Genomic DNA, 18,991 nt, shown 5'->3' with positions numbered 1-18,991 from the left:
TTTTTTTTTTTTACCATTTTCTTTTTCTTAGATAAGTCTCTTTAACATTTCATATATGGTTTGGTAATGATGAACTCCTTTAACTTGACCTTATCTGGGAAACACTTTAGCTGCCTGTCCATTCCAAATGACAGCTTTGCTGGATAGTGTAATCTTGGATGTAGGTACTTGCCTTTCATTACTTGGAATACTTCTTGCCAGCCCCTTCTTGCCTGTAAGGTCTCTTTGGAGAAATCAGCTGACAGTCTTATGGGAAGTCCTTTGTAGGTAACTGTGTCCTTTTCTCTTGCTGCTTCTAAGATTCTCTCCTTATCTTTCATCTTGGGTAATGTAATTATGATGTGCCTTGGTGTGTTTCTCCTTGGGTTCAGCTTCTTTGGGACTCTCTGAGCTTCCTGGACTTCCTGGAAGTCTGTTTCCTTTGCCAGATTAGAGAAGTTCTCCTTCATTATTTTTTCAAATAAGTTTTCAATATCTGACTCTTCCTATTCTCCTTCTGGCACACCTATGATTCAGATGTTGGAATGTTTAAAGATGTTCTAAGTTCTTAAGCCTCTCCTCCTTAGGAAGTTCCTAAGCCTCTCCTCATTTTTGTGATCTCTTATTTCTTCATTGTGTTCTGGTTGAATGTTTATTTCTTCCTTCTGGTCCAGACCGTTGATTTGAGTCCTGGTTTCCTTCCTGTCACTGTTGGTTCCCTGTACATCTTCCTTTATTTCACTTTGCATAGCCTTCTCTTTTTCCTCTATTTTGTGACCATATTCAACCATTTCTGTGAGTGTCCTAATTACCAATGTTTGGAACTGTGCATCTGATATGTTGGCTATCTCTTTGTTGCTTGGTTGTATTTTTTCTGGAGCTTTGATCTGTTCTTTCATTTGGGCCATTTTTTTTTTTTTTGTCTCAGCACACCTGTTACATAGTAAGAAGTGGAACCTTAGGTATTGGCCAGGGCAGGGCAACCCAGGTTGCTGCTTTGTGGAGCTGTATGTGGGGAAGGGGTCCTAGAGGAAACAATGCCACTTGTTCAGTTCTCTGCCAGCTTTCAGCCACTTCCTCCACTACCCACAAGCAAATCAGGCCCTTCTGGTGCTGATTCCTAGGTGGGTGGGTTTGTGTATGTTCTAGGACCCTGTGGGTCTCTCCAACAAACTCTCCTGTGAGGCTGGGAGTTTCTTCTGCCTCAACCCCCACAGGTTTTTTCAGTCAGAGGTTTTGAGACTTTATTTCCCTGCACTGGAACCCTGGGTTGCTAGGTCTGTCTCACTCCCCAGTTGTTTCTTGTGGTTTATCTGCTCACAATGTGGGACTGCCTGCTCCACCAGCCATAGCCCATCCCAGTCCTCCAACCGCCATTTTGCTGTGAGTCCTCTCCACCCACCTGCCTGTCTCCACTTCCTACTGATCTGGATGAATGTTTCTTCTTTAACTCCTTGGTTGTTGGACTTCCATACAGTTTGATTTTCTGGTGGTTCTAGTTGTTTTTGTTTTTAAATTTGTCATTGTCCTTTTTTTTGGTTGTGCAAGAAGGCAATGTGTATTTACTTATGCCTCCATCTTGGCCAGAAGTCAAGGTTCTTTAAATGGATTTAAATATAGGTTCTTCAATATAGCAATAGAGAATTAAGTTGCACAGAGACCACACACCATTGTGAACTAAGTATTGATAGTAGCAAATAAAAATATCAGTGAGAGAATTACTTTTCTTTAGGGAGAAAATTCCATAATACTGTGTATTTCCTCTGGGAAAAAAAGTTTTCTCAATATTTTCCCACTTTGAAATAAAGAATGGGAATCACTAAAATGTATGACAGAAAAAATGGTAAAAATGTTTACCCTTTTAGTTAAAACAGACATTTTTCTCCTAAACACTAAAGGTAGGATGTAAATTCTTAACTAGAGGGTATTTAGGCACAGAAATATTCACTGTGTAGATGTCTATTTTTTCATCTAAAATATCATTGAAGGGCCGGGAGGACTGATATTTTTTCCCTTTGTTTTCAAATATTCCCTAGCACACCACTGTAAACCTAAAGAATACACTTACCCCAGTTTGAATTAATTTTAAAATATTGCTTATTCTTGGAGATTATTATAATCATTGTCCAAAGAATTAAATAAAACAAAAATTATTCTTTTATAAATCACATTGTATACCTAACCTTCAAGTTCAAGACGTTTGTTTGAACAGAGATTAAATCAGCTTTGGTTTGGTTTTTAAAATATTAATCCCTCTAAAATTACTGCTAGAGCACATTCATTGACCCTCTTTAACATTTTTTCTCTTGTGACCGCTGTCTTGCTCTCACTTATATTTTCTCTCATTGTATACATAATAATAGAACAATACCAGCTGTCATTTAATCCATTATAAAATGCTGGTGACTGGGATAAGTGCATTGTACTTTAATCCCTGCTTTAATACAGGGCTGTGCTTAGAGTCATTATCTGCTTAGTATTACATATACTCTCGGGATTCAAGTATAATGTATAATGACCTTATTATAGAAAGATTCTAGCAGTGGTAGTGAAAAGGGAACTAAATTGGAAGCCAGGAGGTGTATATTATCTCTGCCAGTAATTGGTCATGTGATCTTGAGGGGGAAAAAACCCTGTATTTATACAGCAAAGGTAAAAATATTCTGTGTATAGTTTATGAACTTCTTTCTGGTTGGGTCTAATTTTGTTTTATTAGATATGCTGCCTGCTTTAGGTGTGACTTTATTGAACATCCTAAGCCCGTGGGCACATTTTTTATTTTTACATGTGGCCTACGCTATCTCCTGTCTACTAAATACTTGCAAATACACACTCATAAATTTCCTGTGTTTTGTGTTCTAGACATCATTTATCTCAAATTGTGTGCCTCAGTCAAAACATTGAGGGCAGCCCTAATGTGGGTGTGGCTCAGTTGGTTGGGCATCATCCCACAAGGCGAGTAAATGGCCAGTATGATTACTGGTCACTGCACCATGCTTGGGTTGCAGGTTTGCTCCTGGGTCAAGGCACCCTAAGAGGTAACAGATCAATTTTTCTCTTTCATATCCATGTTTTTCTCCCTATCTTTCTCCCTCCCTTCTGCATTTCTTTTCTCCAATATTCCATTAATAACCCAGCAAACTCTGAAGGAATTTGTACTGAGACAGCTGTACTCCTTCAACTCCTGTCAAAAGAAACACCCCACAGACACATAGACTCTCATGGATTTTATCAACAAATTTTTCCTATCTTCTTTCTCGACTACCTTATCTCTTCCCAACTTTGTTTTATATCTAATATTTTACATCAAGTTCCCTTTGCATTAATACAGTTTACTTTGCCATCATAGCTCATTTTTCATTGGCCTCAAACAATATTTGGTCTTCATTAAAATGATCTTTCAGCAAAATTAGGAAATTCCCATCAATGGGTTGGAGATATAATACACATTGCTTCTCCTTTAAAGATGTCATAAATGTAATCCTTAAATGTGATTGTAAACAGAAGTTCTTTTTAGTTTCCAGGGTCAACCCCATTCTAATGGAATGATAAAATGCAAGTTTTGGATAACTAAATAATGGATTTTGTTTAATGACTTTCACATCTGTATACATTTTAACTATTCAATAAATACTTTAGGCATTTAGAAATATTTAAGCATATTAAATATTTTAATTTAATATTAAACTTAAATTAGATACAGGACTTAAAACTTATAATTAGTAAGAAATACCTTTAATTTATGGAACATGCAGTTTCCAGCTTAGGATTTTTATGATGAGATGTGTAATATAGAAGACAATGGCAGCTGTCTGCAGAGTGTTATAATGTATCTATCTTATTGACTAAGTGATATGCCCATCACAGCACTTGTCACAGTGAGCCTTCAGTAAAAGTTTAAGGTTGTTTATGATACAATTTTAAATAACATAACTTAAACAAGCCAAACAATTGTGAATATGGAGTTATAAGATGATGGAGCATTGAATTAGTTGATGTGTTTTTAGGAAATCAGGTTAGTTCTTCAGTACATCCAGAAATGCTATGCAGCCATCCCTGGTATTTCAGTATTTTTCTGTCTACTATCCCACACTGTTCTCAACTTTAGAACACTACCTTTTTTATCAAAAATGTTTAATACTTTCTTTCAAAGTGTGTTTCTCCCTAATGTAAATGTAGCTTCTGATGTCTTTCTAGAATGTAATGGGATCCTCATCATGCAGAATACATTTGTTTGACTGGAAAGTATCTTTGCTTTAAAGTGAGTTTCAATAAAGAGCTCTGAAATAAACCCATGCATATATGGTCAATTAATATATGACAAAGGAGGCAAGAGAATGCAATAAACTAAAGATAGCCTATTCAATAAAGAACTATAGAAATGATCCCTGAAAGTATAGTCTTAAGATAGTCTATTCAATAAATGGTGTTAGGAATACTGGACAGATACATGCAAAAAAAAAATAAAACTAAACTAACTCCTTATACCATGTATAAGAATAAATTCAAAATGGATTAAGAATCTAAATGTAAGAATAAAAATTATAAAACTCTTAGAAGAAAACATAGCAATAAACTCCTTGACATCTCTCTTAGGAATATCTTTTTTTCTGACATACCTCCTCAGGCAAGGGAAACAAAGGAAAATAATAAACAAATTGAACTACATCAAACTAAAAAAAGGTTTTGTGCAGTAAAGGAAACCATCAACAAAGTAAAAGAATAACTTACTGAAAGGAAGAAGATATTCACCAACATACATTCAATAAGGGATTAATGTCCAAAATTTATTTTAAAAACTCAAACTCAACATCAAAGGAACAAACACTCCAATTTTAAAAAAGGCAGAGAATCTGAATGGACAGTTCTCTGAAGAGGACATATAGATGGCCAATAGACATATGAAAAGATGTTCAGTGTCACTAATCACCATAAAAATGCAAGTTAAAGACATAGTGAGATATCTCCTCACACATGTCAGAATGGTTATCATCAATAAATTAATAAACAAGTGTTTCTGAGAATGTGGAGCAAAGAGAACCCTTGTGTACAGCCACCGTGGAAAACAGTATTGAGTTTCCTCAAAAAAGTAAAACTGCAACTGCTTTATAACCCAGCTATTACACTACTGAGAATATATATGAAGAAACCCAAAATACTAATTTGAAAGAATATATGTGCCCCTAGGTTCACTGTGCATAGTGTAAGTCCCTGATTTACAATAGCCAAGATGTGGAAGCAACCCCAGTGCCTACCAATAAACAAGTGGATAAAAACGTGGTGGCACATATATACAATAGAATATCACTCAACCATACAAAAGAATAAAATCTTGCCATTTGCAATAATGTGGATGGACTCAGACAGAAGGTATCATGCTAAGTGAAATAAGTTAGAGAAACACAAACACCATGTGATTTCACCTATATGTAGAATCTAAAACAAACAAACAAACAAACAAAACCAAACCAGACTCATTGATGCAGAGAAGTTACAGTTGCCAGAGTTAAGAGGGGTTGGGGGCTGGAAGAAAAAGGGAAAGGTATTAAGAAGTACAAATTGGTAGTTACAAAGTAGTCACAGGGATGTAAAGTACGGGAAAGAAAATATAATCAAGAACATTGCAATAACTATGTGCTGTGCCAGGTGGGTACTTGAGTTATTGGGGAAATCACATCATAAATTATATAATTGTGTAAATACTATGTTGTACACCTGAAACTAATATAAAATAATATTGAATGTCAAATGTAATTTTAAAATAAAATTTAAAAAACAAAATTATATAAGAAACACAAAGTGAGTTGTCATTCTCAAGAATAAAGAGGCAAAGAAGCACAAACTGAAGCTACTAGTGTGTGTATATATGTGCGTGTGTGTATATATGTATATTAATATATGAATTTATATAAATACATACCTTTGTATAGACATTTACTATTTGTATATACTAAGTATATACAGTCCCTGATAATAGCTTCTAGAAACATTGAGGTGGGAATGTGATTTGTATGAACCTAGCTTTTAAAGCATGACCTTACACAATCCCTCTTGCAATGGGATAAGAAGCAATGTATTATGTTCTAACCTGCTCCCTGGGCCTTGGCAAAGGTATGCTTCTCTTTTATGAGCTTCCCACCATCTCTGTTCCTATCCCAATCTTCTTTGCCACTGAACAGGTTAGAGATTTTCAGAAAGGGGTGGGAGGTGGGGCACAGGAGGTGGTGCCGTTTCATTGACATTTGCGCCTGGATTTAACAGTACATGCATGAGATTTGGAGCGAGGAGATTTAGGAGAGGAATGTAACAGGGTCCCATTCTACCTAGTTAGGTTGTGTTTGTATACAGGAAATACAGAGAGTAGCACTGGGCAACAACAAAGTACTTAAATATCTTGCCTATCACTTTATTTTTTTCTTTTAGCAAGTAGGTGGGGGGAAATAATGATTTAAAAAGTTTCTTCTATAGATAATTGAGGCAGGACATGAAAGTATCAGTTATTAATTTTTACTATATATAAGTGTATATTGCCTAGAAGCAGAAGTCACTTAAATATCTATGCATTACATATCAACTTATCAAATAGATGGCTGTCACTTCCCACATTTTATAAATTATATCCAGAAAAATTATGGGACATAAAGTTAACAATACTTGCTAAAATCTAGTAAAGAAGTCAATAGTAAAAAACTAAACAAGGAGCCAATGCCCCCTATTACTTATAACTCAGTTTTATGACTAGAAAAATGTTTATGTTGGTAATGTGTACATAATAAGAAACCAAATGGTTTAGTTTTCTTAGTACAACAGCCTTTCTAAGTAAAAGTACATGTGATTGAGTGGTTTTATTTCTTGTAGTGTTTCATAGTCTAGACTCTCTTTATTGCCTTGAAATTCCCAGAAAGACATATTCTTCATTGTTATATTGTGCATTTAACAAAATCTATGACAGCAATATTTAAGGAGGTATTTTTAAATGGCAATGTGGAAAGATAATACAAGTTTCATAGCTATTCGGCATCATTGTACAAAGATACATATTGCTCTAAATGTTCTTTTTCACCTTCTTTATTTGTAGGAATTGAAGAGTGCACTGGAAAGCTGTGTTATGAGCTGCTGGGGCCTCTAAAGTGTCCAGTGGATTTTTAATCACAAGGTAAATACCAAATTTATTTTAATTATGTTTTAGGGTGAAATGAATGCCATTTTTCTGTCGTAAGACTTAGTTTCTTTATACCAAGAAGTTAATGACATTTTATTTATTCTTATATTTAATTAAGGAGTTCCACTAGTTTTTTAGTTCTAAAGTGACTAGGGGAAGTTATTGGCATATTGGCAATGCTGGGCATATATTTTTGTCTGTAAAACTATCATAAATGTTGTGTGTGATATGTTTCAGACAGTCTGTACATAGCTTTTGTTTTGTTACAATGATTTTTGTACTTTTAAACCATGTTAATGGTTTTACATGTTTTTTAACATATAAACTGTTATAACAAGTAATAGCTAAAATATTTTCTTTATGAATACTTATGACATAGATAGTGATATTGGAGGTATATTATTCTTAACTTGAAGTGGAAGCTCAGTTACTCTGGGCTTTTTTATTCCATTATCCTTGGAGGGTATAACATTTACTCCCCATGTATTTGAAAAATTGCATTTATAGGAGTACAAACTAACTCATACCTTTTCAGGGGTTCTGTATATGTGATATGGATGACTTTTTTTGGTCTTATTAGTTTTTGTACCTCTTTTTTCTTTGCTGATAATCCTTTAGCAAGCATCACAACAAGGTTTTCTTTTGCTTTGTTTTGTTTTTTATTATTTTAATTTTTTTGTTTTCAGTTGTAGGTAAATTAAGACATTTGTAATCACTGCTTTCTTTTCATCACATAAAATTATTGAGGAAGGAATTAGGGTTTGAGGGGCCCCAGGAAGATAAGTCTTGGCCAGCAACTCTAAAGAAAGGCCTATGAATTCAATTAAGTGAAGACATATAGGAATATATCACTGTGTCCTCATGAAATCAAGAAATGAAGTAAATAAGATTTTCTTCTGAAAATCAGGTTTCCTAGAAAGGGAATGTGACTGCTTCCAGTACTGTTTCCCACGTCTAGTAGGCCAACAGTAATAGAAAAGAAGGAATGGCGTGTAGGTAAATAGCCTACCGTGTACAAATCGTGGACACACACAGCAGTCTGGGATGATGTTTTGGGGTCCAAAGGAAACTCTGATCTGCGTGCGTAGATATGTTGGCTTAAATAAAAATAAGAAACGTATGTCAAGGTGTAATAGGAGAGAAATTAAATATTCATGGATGTATTGAATTGGTCAGATTTTTAAGATATATATAAGGCATCATTGATAAAATTTAAATTATAAACTGTATGATGAGTTATATGGCTCACATTTTACATGGGTCTCCATTATGTTCACTTGGATGAGATAATAGGGAAAAAGTGGATAGACAGTCATGTGAAGAGAATTAGAAGAAATTTCTGATTTGCAGAGCACAAAACTATCTATCATTTACAGGGCTCTTACAATCAAAAAGAACATTCAATGGCACTTAAAATATGATAAATTTGACATGATTTGAAGACACTCTGAAATGTAATTACTTCTTTGAGTATTTCTTAATATATTCTTTTATAGTTCCTTTAGCCAGTTTAAGTAATCCTGACAAATTAACCTCTTTTTTCTGCTTGAATTTATGTGAAGTCCTGCAATCTCTCCCTAATTATAAACCCAGTGCTATCTTCCAACGTACCTTGATAGTAGATAGGAGGTTATTTTATTTTATCTGCAAAAAAATGAAACACACACTATTAATTTATGAAATGACTACAGGTTATTTGAAAAGTAATATTTCATTTGACTTTGATGGAATTTTATAAAACATCAAAGCCATATGGGAATTTACCTGCACTGAGAAATTTCATTTTAACAAAAGTTTAAAGCATATAACACAAACGGGATGAAAGGACAGGTCCTGTATCTTCTACATTCTTGTTATAAAAATTAAGCCCATTTTCACCTCCATCTTCAGTCCCCTCTTCTTCCCACACTCCTTGTGTTTTGCCTTTGTCATGGCAAAGGGGGGTTTAACAATGGCCTACACACCTCCTCAGGTACTGATCTGTTTACCTATCTTTTATTGCTAATCTTTAGTTCCTTAAAACCTTTGGCAAGGTTCCAAAAATAATTTTCTCCATTCTAAAACTATCAGAATTTTTTTAAAAATCCATACTAGTAAAGAGAGAGAAAAAATTGTGACTATAGCTGAGACGTTTTCTGTTGTACAAAGAATCACTGATTCAAGTGTAAAAGGTAAATGTCACTGGTGTGATAACAAACATGCAGTTAGAGTGTGGATGGTATTAACATGGGTGTATTGAACAGAGCAGGGCTGTAAATAGGTCAGCACTTTGAACAGAATGCTCATAAAACTGAAGCTGTGTCTACAAGTTGAAGTGGGACATTGAAAACTCAAGGATAACTGCCCAACACAGACGTGATAATGAGGAAATTTGAAGATTTGAAAATATTAGGTTTGTCCTATTTTGATAGGATGATGATAATTCTCTATAAATACAGTTCAGATGGAAGGGAGTGTAGACTTTTATACCTGTGACTCAAATGATGTTCCTGGGACTTTTGGTTGTAATGTGATCAAATATGGCAAATATTTTAAAAATAATAATATCATATGGGTTTAGTTTAAGTAAACAAAAAACCACAAATAAATATGTAAAAAATTATAATTTCTCCCTGAGTAGAATGGGCTAATGCATAAAGGGTGGAGAATCCTGAATGTAAAAATGGCATTTGGTGTGTTTGGCTGGCCCACTGCTTCTTAACAGGGATCTTTATCAATCAGTGTTTGGAGAAATAATGGTTTTCATCTAACCCATAGATTGTTTCTGGCTCCAAAAATTTATAAATTGTATCTATCTGATGTAAGTTGCCAGTAGTGAGGCAGAGGTTCCGTGGTGCAACACCGGGCCCAGTGTTAGCATTCCTGTGTGGCTGCACACTCACTGCTTCTGGCACTTTGGTGATTTACAAGAGGTCTCAAGGCTTAGTTTACTAGTCTGTGGAAAGAGGGTGATATAACTACTGCTCACGATTTGATATCATCGAGGCTCATGTACTAATGATGCTAAGAAAGAATGACTTAAAATCAACTATTATGAACTGTATGTTTTTCCATTTCACTGACCTTGAATTAAAGCCCCCAAATTATTTAGTTACCTGTGAGTTTTTTAGAGCATAAAGTTAAATATTTTGTGGGTAATATTTTAATGCGTTAGAATTATGACTAGAATAAGATGGTGTCCTTTCAATCAGACTTCTGTTCATGTATTGACTAAAACCAAAGTTCTTTTCCTAAGGAAAATACAAATACTGGCTATAGATATTCCCTTTTGTACTTCTCTGCATAGATACGATGATAACCTTTTTAGATAAGTGTTCTGGTTAGGCATCTCAGCTTCTGAGAAGATGCTAAAATTATGCATGCTTTTAAATGAATGAGTATGTTCTTACTTAGTCTCACCACATATTTGTGGTTTGTTACTCATCATATAATGCATACATCATGGTTTCTGCCAGCTGGTATTAATCAGCAAAGCAGAAGCAAGATGTAATATTGAAGGAGGACTGTCTGAATGATATGAATTGTTGTCATTGATCTCTATAGCTTAAATTTTATCAATGGATTAAACAAGATTATTGCAATCATTGTATTTACTCTGAACAAGTGTTTTCATTCAACCAGTTTGAATCAATGCAATTGACTTACATTGATTTGTGTTTGAAGTGCTAGAAATCCATGTTTGCATTTGCTGTAGTAGTTTTATTTACAGTGTGTTTTTCTGCATTCTTTATAAAGATTCTCCATTGAGGAAACCATGGGACATGCCGCCCTCTAGTCTCAGCACTCCAAATAGCAGTGCTTCTCCTGCCAACTTATTAATTTTCAGCTTATGATTCTACTGAATCCTGCATTATATTTATTTGCATGTGTGTGTAGGGTACTAGGAAGCTCAGAACTTAATCTGTTGCACATCTGGCAAGTAAACAAATGATGATGATGGGATAGTGAAGCACAACTGCTCTGGGATCAGTCTAAGTGTGGATACCATCTCTTTTATTTAAATCAAGGTTAGTTTTGGTCAGGATGCCATCTCACTTTTCTTTACAGTGCGCATGTTATAGTAGTGTTTTGAAGATTAAACTGGATAATCATTTAATATATAACACACATTCTTGGTAAATGTTAGCTATTGTCAATAATAAAAGTCTCAAGAAGCTGGGCTTCTGGCCAAGATGGAGGTGTAGGTAGACACACTGCACCTCCTCGCACAACCAAAAGAAGGACAACAACAATTTAAAAACAAAAAAAACCCAGAACTGACAGGAAATCGAACTGTATGGAAGTCCGACAACCAAGGAGATAAAGAAGAAACATTCATCCAGACTGGTAGGAGGGGCAGAGATGGGCAGCCGGGGTGGAGAGGAGCAGAGAGGACTTGCAGCTGGGGGACCCAGCGAGGTGGCAGATTGTAGAACAGGCTAGGCGGTGCAGCAGCTAGAAGACCCCACAGCCCCACATTCAAACACAGATAAACCAGGAGGAATGTCGGGGAGCGACACAGACCCCGCAACCCAGGGCTCCAGTGCAGAGAAATAAAGTCTAAAACCTCTGATTGAAAACACCTGTGGGGATTGAGGAGGCAGCAGGAGAAACTCCCAGCCTCACAGGAGAGGTCATTGGACAGACCCAAAGGGGCCTAGAGTGTGCACACACCCATCTACTCAGGAAGCAGCACTGGAGGGGCCCAGTTTGATTGTGGGTAGCGGAGGGAGTGACTGAAATTCAGCAGAGAGTGGAGCAGGCACCATTGCTCCCTCCCGACCCCTCCCCCATGTACAGCATCACAGCACAGCCCGACCAGTGAACACCTAAGGCTCTGCCCCTTTACTTAACAGACACGACAAGACAAGAAAAAATGGCCCAAATGAAAAAACAGATCAGAGCTCCAGAAAAAAAATACAACTAAGCAACTAAGAGATAGCCAACCTATCAGATGCACAGTTCAAAACACTGGTAATCAGGATGCTCACAGAATTGGTTGAATTTGGTCACAAATTAGATGGAAAAATGAAGGCTATTCTAAGAGAAACAAAGGAAAATATACACGGAACCAATAGTGATGGGAAGGAAACTGGGACTCAAACCAATGGTCTGGACCAGAAGGAAGAAAGAAACATCCAACCAGAAAAGAATGAAGAAACAAGAATTCGGAAAAATGAGGAGAGGCTTAGGAACCTCCAGGACATCTTGAAACATTCTGACATCTGAATTATAGGGGTGCCAGAAGGAGAAGAGGAAGAACAAAAAATTGAGAACTTATTCGAACAAATAATGAAGGACAACTTCCCTAATCTGGCAAAGGAAATAGACTTCCAGGAAGTCCAGGAAGCTCAGAGAGTCCCAAAGAAGCTGGACCCAAGGAGGAACACACCAAGGCACATCATCATTACATTACCCAAGATGAAAGATAAGGAGAGAATCTTAGAAGCAGCAAGAGAAAAGGACACAGTTACCTACAAAGGAGTTCCCATAAGACTGTCAGCTGATTTCTCAAAAGAAACCTTACAGGCAAGAAGGGGCTGGCAAGAAGTATTCCAAGTAATGAAAGGCAAGGACCTACATCCAAGATTACTGTATCCAGCAAAGCTATCATTTAGAATGGAAGGGCAGATAAAGTGCTTCTCAGATAAGGTCAAGTTAAAGGAGTTCATCATCACCAAGCCCTTATTATATGAAATGTTAAAGGGATTTATCTAAGAAAAAGAAGATAAAAAATATGAACAGTAAAAATGACAGCAAAGTAGATTCCATTGTGTTAAAACACAGTTATTAACAACCACACCTAAAACAAAAACAAAAGCAAACTAAGCAAACAACTAGAACAGGAACAGAACCACAGAAATGAAGATCACATGGAGGGTTATCAACAGGGGAGTGGGAGGGGGAGAGAGGGGGGAATGGTACAGAGAATAAGTAGCATAAATGATAGGTAGAAAATAGACAGGGGGAGGGTAAGAATAGTATATGAAATGTAGAAGCCAAAGAACTTATAAGTATGACCCATGGACATGAACTATAGGGGAGGAGGAATGTGGGAGGGGGGGATGGGCTGGATGGAGTGGAGTGAAGGGAGGGAAATGGGACAACTGTAATAGCATAATCAATAAATATATATTTTTTAAAAAGCAAAAGAAATACCCCCCCCCAAAAAAAAGGTCTCAAGAAGCAGCTCTTATTTTCTACCTCAGTTCTTGGCCTACCAAAGTACAAATGTATTGAGCACATATTATATTTGCTGGTTACTCACATGTGTATGAGTAAACAGTATATATTGTTGATCATTTAATGACTCAACAGTTATCCTCAGTGCATAGCAGACAGAGAAAGGGAACTAAAAATAAGAATAACTTTTTAAAATGTTTTGTGTGTTCTTTCTATATTCACAAGTACTTTCAGAGATCAAATTTTATTAGAAAAGGTTAAATTATTATTAATAGATATTTTGGATATTTGGAGGAGAAGGAGCTCATTTCAGTGTTTGATTCACATTATCTATATGGCCCTTCCCTGTGCTTTGCTTAAAGAGTTGAATCGCACTGAACTGGTTTTGGATTTGCTACATGCCATTCCCACAGGGCAGGGGGGTAATCAAATTACAACTGTACGTCGATGTGTTTGCAGAACAATCTGTTTGTCACCAGAAAAGAGTCTTGAAGTTAATTTAAGTGCCCCCTTTTTCTCTAACAGATATAGTTTCTGCCCTATATTTATCCTTAACCTCCTAGTTACAGAAGATAAGAAGAAAAAATAAATCTGTGAAGTTTCACACTCCTATTCTCGATATGTGATGCTCTATTAGTATTTTTGTGCTTCAACTCTGTGAAAGCTTTGTTTTCTGAAGAAAGACCCATTTTCATTCAGCATGTTGGAAATTAAAATCTTTGTCCACTGAGCAATCAGAAGTTTAAATGGTAATGGATCTCAGTGGGAACAGAACATCATTTTTTTTTAATTGTTGTTCAATTACAGTTGTCTTCATTTTCTCCCCACCCCTTGACCCACCCCAGCCGAACCCACCTCCCTCCCCCACCTCCACCACCCCCTTGGTTTTGTCCATGTGTCCTTTATAGTAGTTCCTGTAATCCCCTCTCCCCACTATCCCTTCCCCACTCCTCTCTGGCTATTGTTAGATTGTTCTTAACTTCAGTGTCTCTGGTTATATTTTGTCTGCTTTTTTCTTCTGTTGTTCATGTTCCAGTTAAAGGTGAGATCATATGGTATTTGTCCCTCACCACCTGGCTTATTTCACTTAGCATAATGCTCTCCAGTTCCATCCATGCTGTTGCAAAGGGTATAAGCTCCTTCTTTCTCTCTGCTGTGTAGATTCCATTGTGTAAATGTACAATAGTTTTTTGATCCACTCATTTGCTGATGGGCACTTAGATTGCTTCCAGTACTTGGCTATTGTAAATTGTGCTGCTATGAACATTGGGGTGCATAGGTATTTTTAGATTGATGTTTCAGGGTCCTTAGGGTATAATCCCAGCAGCGGAATTGTTGGGTTAAAGGGCAGTTCCATTTTCAGTTTTCTGAGAAAATTCCATACTGTTTTCCATAGTGGCCACACCAGTCTGCATTCCCACCAACAATGTACTAGGGTTCCCTTTTATCTGCATCCTCTCCAACATTTGTTTGTTGATTTGTTTATGTTGGCCACTCTGACTGGTGCGAGATGGTACCTCATTGTGGCTTTAATTTGCATCTTTCTGATGGCTAGTGATGCTGAGCATGTTTTCATATGTCTCTGGGCCCTCTGTATGTCTTCCTTGGAGAAGTGTCTAGAACATCATTTTTGTGTCAATATTCATGCAACCACTTCTAAACACTTGCCCTGTGCTGGGCACTATTTCAAGCACTTCACAATATTTTCTCTATTAATCCCCATAACAGCCCTCTCAAATGAATATCACCACTATCCCCATTCTGCCAATGGAGATATTGAGGGCTGAAGAGCTTAAATAACTTGCCCAACATCACACAACTGATAAATCTGTTACACAACAAGGTGTACTTAGCACCAGAGGGCTGCAACAATAGAATATTTCTTGAGAGCCTGTAGGCAGTAGTGCTGAGGACAGGGTCATTTTGGAGTAGAAAATGGTCCTCTCTATGCTGTCTTCAAAATCGTCTGTCATTTGATGGGTTAAATAAGGACAAATGACTTTAGAGATTGGTAAAAAGTTTGTAAATATGAAGTCTGTATCAAAAAAAATGTTATAGAGAAATAAAAAGATATTGATTCCTCTTGCTTGGAGCCTAAATAACTTTGCCAGTAGTCTTAATTTTCAGATAGGGAGATAAGATTAGTCTCATCATGTCTCTAGTAAAACTGTTTTCATTGGGCTTCCCTCTGGATTTTGATGACATTTGGACCTACTTTCATGTGACATCTAGGATTCTTAATATCTTTTTATGACTCTGAATACATGCTCCACAGCTAATTTACAATAGCATTAAAAAAAGTGCAACACCTAATTAATTCACTAATCAGCTGTCAGAGCCTGTGATCTTTTCCCAGTTCACTGCTGAGTTCCCTGGGGGAGAATGTGTTCTGAGAGTGTCATTTCCATTATGCTCTGTGTGGTGTTAGGGCAGATACTAAGTTACACTGCTTGTTCATGGAAGATACACTATCCTCATGAGTGCCTTGATGACTTTGTTAAAAATATCTTCTCCCGCCCCATTCTGTTGTTCTCATGAATGCTGTGGCTCCATAGTGCAGCAGGGTTTTCACAGTGCCCTAAATTAAGACAAGGGAGATCAGCACCTTTGTTCATACCTATGCATCTTCCCTTGAGTTTTTCTATTTTATCCTTAAAAAAAATTATTCTGTTTAACTTTTAAAAAAGTAATTTAAAATCTGTTTTCTCAGATTTGATTATTTTTAAGACTTTCTTATCTAAAATATGCCAAATAGGGATCTTTTTATATAATAAAAGTATTCATGGCTACTAAGTGTTTCTTGGGTTCATAAAATTAAAACCAGGTAAACATATTTTATGAGTACTTTCAGAAAAAAAAAAGAAAATAGTTGGAAAATAAATTGTCCTTGTTGAATTATGGAATCAGTTTATTTATGATTAATAAATGCTTTAAGATTACATGATTTTCTTTTTTGGTTGAGTAATGAATTCTCCCAAAACACACTCACTTCACACAATTATTTGATTGTTTCTCACAGATCTGTGGATCAAGGGACAGTGTTGGAGAGCCTAGGCTCCACTGACTTCAGCTCAATTTACATATGCATGTGAGGTCAGCAGTGAGTAGGCCAGGGCTAGCTGGTGAACAGTGGCCTCACTTACTTATATTTTGCAGTTTTCTAACTACAAGCTAGTGACCGTGCCATATGTCTCTCACCATACAATTCATTAGTTTGAACAAATTCACGTAGTGGATGGCAGGGTTTCAAGACAAAGCATTCAAGACTTCTAACTGCCAATGCTTAGAACTGGCCCAACATTGCTTTGGCTGCATTCTCTTGGCTGAAGCAAGTCACAAGGCCAGTCCATATACAACAGCTGGACAAATTGATTCTACATCTGGATGAAAGTAGCTGCAAGGTAACAGTGAAAAGGCAGGGAATCCAGGCAGGAGTGAGGAATTGGGACAATTTTGGTATCTACCGCATTTAGCTCTCTGTTTGAGCTTAGTGGTCATCTAGATGTAACTCAGGCTAAGTTTTTGCACTCTTATCTAATCAGGCTGGTTTCCCCATCAAAAAAAGCTCTCCTTCTCAATCTCACAACCTAGCACCAGAATAACAATACAATACAGCTAGATCCGTCCAGAATCTTTTATTTGAGTTCCCTCTTTTTAAAATTGGTTTTATTAAATAGTTTGAGATAGGAAAGATGTTTAAAATGTGCACAAGGTGTAAATAAAACTAGAATGTGCATAATATTATGAACACCATCTACTGTAGAGAAAAATATTGACATATCCTGAAGTGACCCATATATTCTTCCCCAATCAAATTTGTTTCCTTGTCAGAAGACAACCTCTCTTCTGAATTTTGTTTATGATTTTTTTGCATTTCATTATGGTTTTGACACATATTAATAACAATATGTGTGAGTACTTGTGGAAAATATAACATATTTTTTTAATTTTTATGCAAATGGATCATAATTGCCTACTTACCAGAGCTATCCACTGTTTTGAATTATGTATTTTAACTGAAATATTTAGTATATTTACATTAAATACAATGCTAATATATTTTTATACCTTCAGTATTATTTTGAGTTTATTTGTGTACTCATTCTTGCATTTCTTTGTTTATTCCTTAATTATTTTAAATTGATTAGTTATTCTTATTTATCTTTCCCTCTATTAGCTTAATACTTATATTTTCTTTTCTAGTTGTTGATGATTATATGGGAAATGTTATCATCCATAGAGAAACTCACTAAAGTGTGAAGTTCAATCTTCACTCTCTTTCTAAACAATATAAGAGCTTGGAATAACTAACTACGATCAGCCTCCTTTAATTTTATGTGCAATTTCCATGTGCTTTAGTTCTGTTGTAATTTTTAATTTTAATGATAATTTTATTTTTGTTTTATATAAATAACATGAATATTGTTTATTATGTTTGCTTACCCTCCTTCTTGTATCTGAGATCATCCATCTGAGATTACTTTCTTCTGCCTGAATAACTATATTTAGAATATAATTTTAATTACTTATTGATAACAATGCTCTGTTTTGTTTGCATATAATTGTCTTATTTCTTTTTTATTATTGACATATATCTTGTTGAATATGATTCTAATTTGATGGTTATTTTGATTTAGCCCATTTCATCTATTACTACACAGACTATTGGTATATCTGGTTGCTATTTAGGAGTCAGATGTCAAGCTATTGCTTTCTATAAAGACATTAGTCTTTCCTCTCCACTGCATTCAATGTTTTTTTTTTTTCTGTTACTTTACAATTTTACTATAGTATATCCAGGTATTAATTCTTGTAATTTCTTTTGTTTTTTGTTTTTATTTTAGATTTCTTAATCTTTATATTGGTATTTTTCATTAATTATGGAAAACTCTCTGTTATTATATACTAACATATTACCTCTATGCATTTTTCTCCTTTTCTTCTGGAAAACTATAAGGTAAAATTAGCTTCAGGGCTCTATTCAAATTTTGAGTTTTAATGTGTTCTTAATTTTTGGTCTCTGAATTTTGGTTTCTTATTTTCTTTTTTACAGATGATTTTTAAATTATTGTTGTTATTCTATTATAGTTGTCCAAATTTCTCCCCCTTTTCTCTCCTCTGCACAGCCCACTCTCCCACTTCCACAGTCAATCCCTACACTGATGTCCATGTCTATAGGTCATTAACACATGTTCTTTGACTAGTCTCTTCCCCTTCTTTCCACCATTATCCCTCTTACCCACCCCTTCTGGCAGCTGTCAGTCTGTTCCATGTTTCCATGTCTCTGGTTCTATTTTGCCCATTAGTTTATTTTGTTCATTAGATTCTTCTTACAAGTGAGATCATATGGTATTTGTCATTCACTGACTGGCTTATTTCATTTAGCATAATAGTCTTCAGTTCTGATCATGATGTTGCAAAAAGTAGGAATTGCTTCTTTCTTTCTGCTTTGTAGTATTCCATTGTGTAAATGTACCATAGTTTTGTAATCTAGTCATCTACTGATGGGCACTTAGGCTGTTTCTATCACTTGACTATTGTAAATAGTGCTGCTGTGAAAATAGGGGTATATAAGTTCTCTTGAATTGGTGTTTTGGGCTTCTTAGGGTACATTCCCATCAGTAGAGTCACTGGCTCAAAAGTCAGCTCCATTTTTAATTTTTCAATGAAATTCCATCGTGTTTTTCA

The 18,991-nt window shown here is 35.8% G+C and overlaps 1 protein-coding gene across 5 annotated transcripts in view; it reads left to right on the top strand.

Moving 5' to 3' along the window:
- LINGO2 (leucine rich repeat and Ig domain containing 2) overlaps positions 1 to 18,991 on the top strand; it is a 1,230,686-nt gene that overhangs the window by 527,396 nt on the left and 684,299 nt on the right. For all 5 annotated transcript variants that reach the window (XM_071221630.1, XM_071221629.1, XM_045193700.3 and 2 more), the window contains one exon: positions 7,058 to 7,135. The gene's annotated coding sequence lies outside the window, so the exon portion shown is untranslated. The remainder of the gene's footprint in view (positions 1 to 7,057; positions 7,136 to 18,991) is intronic.

This window comes from Desmodus rotundus, chromosome 1 (genome assembly GCF_022682495.2).
Source record: "Desmodus rotundus isolate HL8 chromosome 1, HLdesRot8A.1, whole genome shotgun sequence".
Classification (NCBI taxonomy): Eukaryota; Metazoa; Chordata; class Mammalia; order Chiroptera; family Phyllostomidae; genus Desmodus; species Desmodus rotundus.
This window is presented reverse-complemented; position numbering and strand designations above follow the sequence as displayed.